Source organism: Perognathus longimembris, chromosome 3 (assembly GCF_023159225.1).
Source record: "Perognathus longimembris pacificus isolate PPM17 chromosome 3, ASM2315922v1, whole genome shotgun sequence".
Lineage (NCBI taxonomy): Eukaryota > Metazoa > Chordata > Mammalia > Rodentia > Heteromyidae > Perognathus > Perognathus longimembris.
Genome location: NC_063163.1, coordinates 84704144 through 84714257, shown reverse-complemented (window position 1 = coordinate 84714257; position 10114 = coordinate 84704144). Strand labels below are relative to the sequence as shown.

General features: G+C 59.6%; 1 protein-coding gene across 2 annotated transcripts in view; it reads right to left on the bottom strand.

The window, feature by feature from the left end:
• Nucleotides 1–6136: 6136 nt before the first annotated feature.
• Rbm19 (RNA binding motif protein 19) overlaps nucleotides 6137–10114 on the bottom strand; it is a 59626-nt gene continuing 55648 nt past the window's right edge. Inside the window, exons 26-27 of one of the 2 annotated variants that reach the window (XM_048342893.1) lie at nucleotides 7917–7923; nucleotides 6137–6215 (exon numbers count right to left, since the gene is read on the bottom strand). The gene's annotated coding sequence lies outside the window, so the exon portion shown is untranslated. Of the gene's footprint in view, nucleotides 6217–7916; nucleotides 7924–10114 lie in introns of both variants that reach the window. The other variant, XM_048342894.1, reaches the window with a different exon arrangement.

Genomic DNA, 10114 nt, shown 5'->3' with positions numbered 1-10114 from the left:
TTACTCTCTGTGGAGTTTCCTAATTACTCCCTCCACGTGCAAGTCCACGCCTAACTGCCACTTGGTTTATGGAGTGCGCTGGGGTCGTATGTGTGACTCCTCAGACTGCCACGGCAGAGGGGGGCCAGCCTCTCGCCAGCCTCCAGCGGGCAGGCGCCCAGCAGCTTCTTGCCCAAAATGGTGCCTGCCGGCCCCCTGGAGCAGCCACAGCGCAGCCACCGAGCAGGAGACAGAGGCCCGGGGCAGATGACAGCCCTGACGCCCCAGCAGGAAGTCTGCTCACCTGAGGGCCTGAGCCTTTTCATCCGGAGCCACAGCCTCAGCTCTCCACTGCCCCAGCTCCTGGAGGAAGGCCTCCAGCCCCGCTTGGCAGGTGGGGAAACTGAGGCAAGGTGCCAGCGAGCAGAGGGTTAAAGCATGGGTCACTGAGAAGCTGGAATCTCTCTCTCTCACAGCTCTCCAGGTACCGCTGAGTCTTTGGGCTCCTCTCTGGTTGGGCAGGTGACACATGGGTGTCAAGGGCCAGGTGGCTCTTGGAAGGCCTCTGGTATCTGCTGGCCATGACGCTGGTCCTGGGCACGAATGCCTCCTGTGTCCCACTTCTCCTCAGCCTGGGACTGCCCCCCAACAGCTGTACTTACCGGAAGCCCTCCACCTCATGTGTGCCCTGGGCCCGGCTGACTGGGGACCCATCTTTGCCTTTGGGGAAGGGTCATCAGGCAGAGAGAACAGATGAAGTGGCTCCCAGGGAAAAAGGTGGGTCTCCCAGCCTCCCCCAAACTATCACATCAGGGCAAGGAGGAGCTATCCTGTCCAGTTGTCATGCTCATGCTTCACTGTAGTCAAAGAAGCCAGAGAATCGTCAACAAATGAATGAACGCATGGATGAATGAATGAAGAGATGGACGGATCAACGAATGATGGATGAAAAAAATGGATGAACGAGGGAATGGATGGGTGGACAGTCAGATGAGTGAAAGGATGGATGGATGGATGGGTCACGTGTGAAAAGCTGGCAGTGCCGGCCGCTGGCCACCCCCCCTCCCCTGCCAGGCTGCCATCCAGGGGTGCTGTAACAGACGGAGAAAAAAAAAAAGTGCTCACTGTATGCCGGGCTCAGGCCCACCACGGTTAAGTCTTAGCAGTGTAGAGTGAGAAAACTGAGACTCAGAGATGTGAAGCCCTATGCACGAAGCCACACAGGAAAGGGTTGACAGAGTATCCAAATGCAAACTCTTTGGTCCACAACCATGAGTGCCCCCCTGCCCCCCAACCTCTCAGAAGAGGGAGGGGTGCTGGCTGCAGCTTCTGCTCTGGAATGTGCCCTCCCACCCCTCACGGGCAGCAGCCACAGGGAAGTCCATCCAGCCAGAGCGTCTTAGCCGACCCCTCCTGGGATGGGGCTGAAGCCCAGCTTGGTCCCTTTGTGTCTGTCTGGAAAGCGGACGTCCTGCCCCCATGGGGGCTCTGGCTTCCACTCCTCCCCTGCCTTCCCTGGATTCCAGTGGCTTTCAGGGCCCCACCAGGCCCTCCAGACAGCTGACATTTTACATGGCCCCGCCGCTTCCCCTGTGGTCAGCGCTGGACGGCGGTAACAGGATTAAGCCCGTGGAGGCAGATCACTTAATTAAACTTTGGGAGGAAGGAGCTGTCTTCTCTCCTCATCGCAGCTGGGGGAGGAGGGGGCTCATAATGCATCCGGTGGGGGAGGAATCCCGGCCCCCGCTGTCCATTCCAGCTCTGCCCAGGTCAAATGATGACCCACCCATCATCTCGTGCATCCTGCCCACACACAGTGGCCAAAGTTCTGGCCTGGAGGACCAAACAACTATGACTGGCCATTCTTGACGGCTTGTGATCACCCATGTCCCACACACCAGCCAGAGAGACCCGTGTACCCTGTGGTGGGATGGTGTCAAAGTCCTTCTTAAAACCTTCCTGGATGTCCCTCCCACAGGGACACTGGTTGGCAGACTGCAGGCCCTGGCATGGAAGGGCATCTGCTTCTCGACCTTTGAGCATAGGCTCTTCCCATGGGAGGGTGGAGCCAGGGCTTAGCCCCACCCTCCAGAGGGCAGAGTCCCTGACTCCAGGATGGCCAATGGAGTGCTGCCAAGGGCCACTGCCTGGCCTCGCAGAGCTTGCAGACTGAGGCTCCACACTGCCTGGTGTGGACCCGGGGCTGTGAGAACATGGTGGTTCCCTGTTGCCTTTCATTTCCTGGGACTTCAGTGCCATGGCTGTCGAGTGATGATAGCATGTCAGACACACCGCATATACTTCTCTTTGTCTTCAAGCAATCCTATGAGACAGGTCGTGTTTTCAGCCCATTTACAGATGGGGAAACCGAGGCCCGGGCGGGAGTTGCCGCATGCCTCCGCTTCCTGCGGCCGGCACTGGGATTTGAATTCCTGGGTGGCTGGCAGGTTTCCTCCCCCAGTGCCGTCCACGCTGGCCCCGCCATGTCTCGTGTGATCCACGCCTCTCATCCCCGGCCCACACCTCACCTCCTCTTATTCACTGTCCCGGGGGTGCAAGCGGCACTGGAGCGGGAAGTGGGGAAACTGAGGCCTGGAGCAGGAAGGGGGCCTGTCCAGTGGGGACAGGGCTTTGATCACAGAGGAGCGGCCTCCTGTCCCTCCCTCCCTCCCTCCACGAGGCTGGGCCCCCCAGGGAGAGGCGAGGGGACAGTGATGGATTCGGGCCAGCCTTCCTTTTCATCCTCCCCTTCTCCCCCCCCACCCCTCCTCCTGCAGACTTGACAAGTGAGAACGGCTGCGACCCGGAGAAATTATCTTCCCTTCTCCGCCGCCGCTTCATTTTCTGCCCTCTCGTCTGGACAAGCCTGGGTGATTTTTAGCTACAAAAAAGTGTGTGTGTGTGTGTGGGGGGGGTGGTGGTGGAAATTATCATTCAGGAAAAAAAAAATAAAAAAATAGGAGGCTCCTAGCCATCCAACAGACAGGCTGTCTCCTGGGTGAAAATGAAAATCTCAACATCTCCCATCTTGTGAGCTCCGGGGAGGGTGTTCACACCTGCTGGATGAGTGCAAGCGCCCCAGGGGGCCAGGCCCAAGGCCCCCCACAGATCCCAGCGGCTGCAGGCACCTGTGGGCTTTTCTGGGGGTGTCCCCTTGGAGCTTCAGGGGGCTACCTGCCACCATCCAGCAGCTTGCAGTGGTGGCCAGGCACTTTGCTTTGTGGTGTTCTGGAAGCTTCTCTTGCTTTGCGCCCTCTGCATACACATGCACAAGTACACACCCCATGCTAGGGGGTCCACACAAGTTGGAAAGAAAAGTCTCTCTCTCTCTCTCTCTCTCACACACACACACATATATATGAATCCCTATTTTACTTTCCTGACTTAAAACTTCGAGCCTGAGAAAAAAAGTTTCTTACCAGGTGGAGCTCCACCTTATCCTTTTTCACCAAGGGGTGCGGGTGTTTTTGTGCTGTCGGTGAGCCCCAGGGCCGGGGTGTGCCACGCACCCACACAGCCTGCAGCCATCTTCCCAGACCTCCCTATCAGCCCGGATGCCCAGCGCACCTGAGGACCCGGGGGCTTTCCATGATGCCCGCCGTCCCGGCAGTCGTAATTGGCATGGGGTGGGGAGCCCTGGGGAGGGCAGGGTTTGTGGGTCTCCTTGCAGGGAGCTGAGTGCTGGGGTGGCCGCTCCTCTGAACACGGACACCAAGGACCTGGCTGCACGCTATTCTTAGGTGAAGAGGAGATGCGAAGCTGGGCCTGAGTGGAATTGTGGGGCCTGGTTTTTCCAGCTGGGGGTGAGATCCCTGCCCCCCTTTTCCTGGGCTACCAAAGTACTGGTTGCAGTGGTCAGGAATCTTGGGGGGGGGTGACCACAGAGCAGGTGGAGAAGTGACACTGTGGGGTACTGTGGGGCGTGGTCAGCGGCCCTGGGGAGGCAGGACGCCAGTCTTGGGTATGTGTGTGGGGCAGGGGTGATTGTTTGGACTCCTGCTCTGGCCCGGGCGTCTGTCTGCGGACACTCATGAACACTGCCCTTTGCTTGAGCTGGCAACCTTTCTTCTCCAACATTCCTGGTCCAGCACCACTGTATCTTGGTTGAGATGCATAGACGCCGGTTTCCCAGTGGGGAGTGGGGCAGCTAGAATGTTCCAGATGATTCTCAGGGCAGCTACCTGGCAGCCTCTCTTTTGTAGGAGCCCCTTAGCTGTGGGTTATTCTGGCCCCAGGGCTGAGCGCTCACCGCGGGTGCTTCTGTTCCACGGCTGGCGATTGCATGTCCGTGGGGGTTCCAAGGGCGCAGGGAGCGCCGTCGGCATTTAGCTAACAGCGCGGGTGTTGTGAGGGCCTCTCCGGATCCAGTCACTTTGACCACAGCTGGTGTTCGACCAGCAAGGCTGGACTCGAACTCTGTTCTGGAGTCTTAGAACAGGGCTTCCACGTGCTCTTTACACAAGGGCCGAGTTGGGGAAAATAAAGACACTTCACACAGCACTGCCAGATCTTTCTTCTTCCTCCTGTGCAGGGGATGCGGGGTGGAGTGGGCAGCACCGGGCTCTGAAGACAGCAAATGCGGCTCCTGAGCACCGCGAGGCCGGCCATGGCCTCTGGCACAGGCCCATCCCCGCTCTGCAGACCTTCCTGTGCTCCCAGTGGACACGCAAACATTCTGGTTCTGGAGCTCATCGCTGTGCAGGGGGACTCAAGAAGCAGGGGCGTAGGGTGGCTCTGGGGGACCCCTCTCCTTCCTGGCCTTTCTCCTAAATGACACCGTGTCCTGGTAGCATGCTTCTTTTGTTGGTTGTTGGGCTTGAACCCAGGGCCTAGGCGCTGTCCCTGAGCTCCTTCACTTAAGGTCAGCACTCTACTGCTTTGAGCCACAACACTGTTGTTTTTTTTGGGGGGGGGGGTGGGTGGGTGGTGGTTTATTAGAGATAAGAGTCTCATGGGCTTTGCTATCCAGGCTGGCTTCAAACTGCAATCCTCGAATCTCAGCCTCCCACATAGCGAGGAATAGCAGGCGTGGGCCACTGGCACCCAGCTCATGCTTAATTCTTTGCAGCCTGCCCCTGCCCACACTCCACCCCAGCCCTGCCAGCCTGGGGCCCTGCAGGTGGGTGTGGCGGGGAGCAGACAGCAGGGCGTCTTACCGGAGAGCCCCTGATGGCCAACACAGGAGAGGATTGGAGAACAGCAGCCCGCCCCCCCCCCCAGCCCCCACCCGTGGTTTCCAGGAGATGCAGAGGCAGCATGGCTGGTTGCTGTCAGACAAACCCTTCCCCGTAAGACAGCAGTCCCGAGGGGAGAAGGGGCCAAGTGGGACGTTTTATCAGGCGAGTACACATGTAACCAGGAGCGGGGCTGAAAGGCAAAACCTGTCTCCCTGAATAGGGGCCGGAGGGCGGGTGATGGCAGACGCATCGCGGCCCCTCTACCGCAGGGAGAGCGAGCCGGGCCCGGCTCCCACGCTCCTCCTGCCCAGGACGAAGCCTGAGCACCAGGGCTTCTGGGCACAGAGTTGAAAAGGCATCTTGATTTTGTATTGAGAAGTAAGAATCCAATACACACACAATAGGAAAAAGACGTGAACAGGAAGTCCTTTTAAAACCCCCAGTGGGAAGCGGAGGGCCGCATTTCCCCCCGGGGACTGCTTCTGTTTTCCTGTTTAACGTTTCCGGGCAGGCACCGGGCTGGAGCTCAGGACCTGGACATGGCCCCTTAGTTTTTTTTTTCCCCTTTGCTCAAGCTGGCACTGTAACTCTGCCCCACTTGGGCCTTTTTGCTTGTTAGTTGGAAATAAGGCCTTACGGACCTTCCTGCCTCAGCTGGCTTTGAACCGAGATCCTCAGATCTGTCTCCTGAATAGCTAAGATTACAGGTGTGACCTGGGTGCTCGGCTTCTCACTGGGCTTTTGTTGTTGATGATGAAGATGTTGAGACAGGGTGTTGCTCTGCAGCCCAGGCTGGTCTTGAACTTGAGTTCCTCCTGCCTCCCGTGTGCTGGGATTACAGGCGTGAGTCACCAAGCCCAGCTCTCCCCTGGAACCTTTAGATCCTTTTGCTCTTGTGAGAGAGTGCACAAGCACAAGGAAGCCCGGTTTCCTCCATGTTGAAGATGGTGTTTGGCCTTCATCTAGATACCTGGGGTCCGCGGTGCAGGTGTGAGGGCCAGAGGACTTGGTCTCAGGTCTCGGCAAGGTCTCAGCAAGGTGGCCCTGCTTCCCCCGGACCTGGAAAACAAGGCAGGGAGAGATTTCGCAGTGAGGGCCTGGCTCTGCCCACGGCTTCAGCAAATGTCACCAGTCCCCATGGCAGGAAAGTGGCCACCCAGTGCTGGCAGGGGGCACGGCGGGAGGAGGGGAAGCCACAGGGTGGGTCGGGAGGGGGGTAGGAGTGTGCCCCCCCCAGGTGCCCATGTATAGTGGTGAGCGCAGGGCGGGCATGTGCCCGGAGCTCTGCCCGTCGCAGGGTGGGGCTCTGGCTGCAGCCCATCCACAACTTCGTGAGTCACAGAAACAGGAAGTTAGGCAAAGAGGATGGGGAGGGGAGGAAGAAAGAAGGGAAAGGAGAAGGAGGGTGAGGGGGAAGAGGGGAAGGGGGGAGAGGTGGGAAATGCAAGAACCCATCTGGACCATGCCCCACATTAAAAATTCACCAGCCAGTGAATTTTCAAGGGATTTGTAGTAATTAGATGACAAAATGCTGGCAAATCTCAGGCTTGCCAAAGATGTTACTCAGGGGTCAAAGACTTGACACTTTCGGCTGGGTAATTTGTAAGTGTCAATCACTTGCAGCCATCAGAGAGAAGTGGAGATCTCAGGCCTGCATTCTAAGTGAGCGGAGAGACGGACGCCCGCCCGCCCGCCCGCCCGCCCGCCCGCCTGCCCGCCGGTCCAGCAGCGCTGCCTGCGACGTGCGGCTGCTCTGGCTCTGGGCCGGTGGTCCCACCAGGGGCTCAGCTCCACCACACCCAAGTCTCCCACTTTCAGCCCACTTTCCCCTTTTCCTCACAGCAGCCGCTTGCCAAAGGGCAGCCTCCCCTCCTCCACAGAGGGCAGGTGGCCATAGCCCAGGCCACCAGAGGGTGACACTCGGCTCTGCCCCTGAGCAGGTGCCCCAGTTCCCCTCTCCCCCGCTCCCCGCCAGCATCTGCGGCACCTTGGTGTTCACACCTGTACAGTGGGGGTGGGAGCGATATCCTGGGGGGCTGTGCTGAGCACTGGGGGCTCACAGTGACCAGGAGAATGGGCCCTGCCCTCATAGAACATTCTAGATTTAAGAGGAAGAATGCTTAGGGGATTGTGTTGGCAAGTGTGAAGTGCTAGGATGGCCTCCAACCAACCAGAGGATGGGAGAAAACCACAGCCTTGTAATTGGGGGTGGGGTGGGCAGACCAGCCAAGCCGGGGCGGGGACGGCTGGTGGGGGGCAGCATGAGGCTCCCCGAGGCTGCAACTACTGTGTGTGTGTGTGTGTGCGCGCGCGCGCGCCGCCGACAGATCCCTCCACACCGGTCCAGCCTCCAGAGGCCTCTACGCGCGTGTCATGGCTGAGCGGCACACTCTCGCACATCTTCCTGATTCTGGATATTTACTTATTTTGGGGGGCGGTACTGGGGATTGAACTCAAGGCCTTGTGCTGTTAGGTGTGTTCCTATAAACTTAAAGCACCTGGTCTATTTGTTGATCTGTTTTGAGAAAGGGTCTCTCTACCTTTTCCCCAAACTGGCCTGGAACTCTTAAGTTTCCTTGCCTTCGCCTCTCAGGATTACAGATGCGATTCTGGGATTACAGCATTGTGGGGCCTGAACTCAGGGCCTTAGGAGCTGTCTCTGAGCTCTTTTGCTCAAGGCTCGAGTTTTGCTTTTTGAGCTACTTCTGGTTTTCTGGTGGTTAATTGGAGACAGGACCCAAATCTCATGGACTTTGCTGCCCAGGCTGGCTCTGAACTGGGATCTTCAGAGCTCAGCTTCCCTGAGTGGCTAGGATTACAGGTGTGAGCCTCCGGTGCCTGGCCATTCTAGATTTTTGGTATTTTACATAAAGAGAAAACCCAGGCACAAGATGTCCTGGTAACTTTACAGGTAACTCAACAAATCAAGGCTCTGTCCTCAGTCTCTCCAGGAGGAGGAGGCAGCAGAGGGGGAACCCAGGGCTCACAGAAGGTGCTCAGAACTGGACCTTGGGCTCTGAGGTGCTTTCTCCCTGGGCTCGTCTATCCTGTTTACTTGGTGACAAGGACCTTACTACTCCAGAAGCAACCTGTCCAAGACCATAGAGTGGCAGGGCCACCAAGTGCCGCAAAAAGCCACACCATGCCCAGCCTGGGCTCCCTCTCCCCCCTCAGGCTGGAGGGTTTCAGCTACGCGAGCCCAGGCCAGGGCGGCCGGCTTGCCGCTCGGGAGCCGAGCCTGCCTCCACGGGCCCGCGGGGGCCCTCGCTGTCTGCGGCTCTGCCGCGTGTTTTCCGATTCCGGTCACATCGCGCCCACACCTGCCTGCGGCGGCCGCGGCCACTCTCTTCCACAGACCCAGTTGGGGCGAAAGCCTTGCTGATTAGTCAATCTGGAGCTCTCTGCCTGTGAATTACCGGGGCTCATTGATATTCATGAGCGGACACGGAGGCTCAGCCGGTGCCACGTGACACCTCCCAGCCTGGAGGACGCGGGGCGGCACAGCCCTGCCACCCGGCTGCGGTCAGATGGGGACCCCACGGCGTCCTGGCGGGGGCTCCAGCTGACAGAGCTCTGTCCCTTGCAGCTGCCGGGCTGCCAGATCCCATCCCACCATGGCACGGCCGTTCCCCACGCGCGGACCCTCTGCTGGGGTGTCACTTTCCCCCATCACCCTGGGTGCACACCACACTGGCACTGGCCCCTGGGGCTTCTCTGTCTGTGAACTCATTCACAGCGCACCCTCCCTGTGCAGGGCCTGGCAATGCCCACGGGTTCTGTATGGCTGTGCGTGGGGAGGGGGGTCCTGGTTCTCCCTGTCCGCAGGGGGGGGGAAGCAGAGTGTCCCCCTCTCCTGCCACGCTTCTGGACAGCCAGCCCAGAACACACGGATGCCACCCGAGTGGTGCGGGGAGGAGGCTGATGTGCTCACGCGGGACTCGGCACAGACCCCGGCGACTCCGCCACGGGAGAGCAGTGAGGCAGGGTGGGCTGCCTGGCACCGGAGCGCCAGCTCGCAGATGCCGGGCTAAAGCTGAGCCACAGCCTCCCTGGGGAGGGGTGGCACGGGGGGGTGTCTCCACAGTCAGGGTACCCTGGGGTCACTGACCGCCCTGGAGGGCAGGAGGGGTCCCTGGGCAGGCGCCTGGCTGCAGCATGGGAATCCGCCGTGACCTCGGGGACAGACCTGGGCAGGGAGGAAATGAACCTGACCCAAGCCCTCCTCCCCTTCCCCGGGGCCCGGGGGAGGAGAGCGCTGTCTACCGTGACACCCCAAAGCCTGCTGGGCTTCTCAAGGGTCTGGGCCTCTGGTGGCCCCCTGCCTGTGAATGCAGTGGGGACAAGTTGTCGTCCACCCTGAAGGGCCTCACAGCGGTGGCAGGACCTGGGGGCTGTGTGCAGGGAGGGGGGGAAGCGTGCATCCAAGTGGCAGTCCTTGCTGGGACGGGTGGGAAGTGGCTCACAGGATGTGGGGTAGACCTGGAGGATGAACAGGTGGAAACGGGGAGGGCAAGGGAGCTCCCCAATAATATAGACCAAAGATGGGGGGTGGTGCTAAGAGGGTGCCCAAGGAGGGGGATGGATGCGGGTGTCTCTGTGTGTGTGGGGGGCTCCTCACCTCTGTGCCTCCCCATGGCCCAGCAAACGACCCAGCTGTCTTGAACGAGTGTCCCTCTGAACCCTTTGCCTCCGTCCCAGGAAGGGTGTCAAACCAGAAAAGGAACCAGCTCGGGACAAGGAGCTGCCCCACCAAGATTGGCAAAGCCACCGCGTTAACCAGCAGCGAGAGGCAAACGTGAGCGATGGAGCTGAGACGAGAGCTGCTGGGAAGGGAATGCGGGGCCAAGTATTTCCTAAGTACCAAGGACACTGTGTGGTGGTGGTGGGGGGGGGCGGGGGAGCAGGGGCAGGCACAGCACAGGAGGCCTGGAGCCTGCCTGGCCGTGGCTCACAGGCAG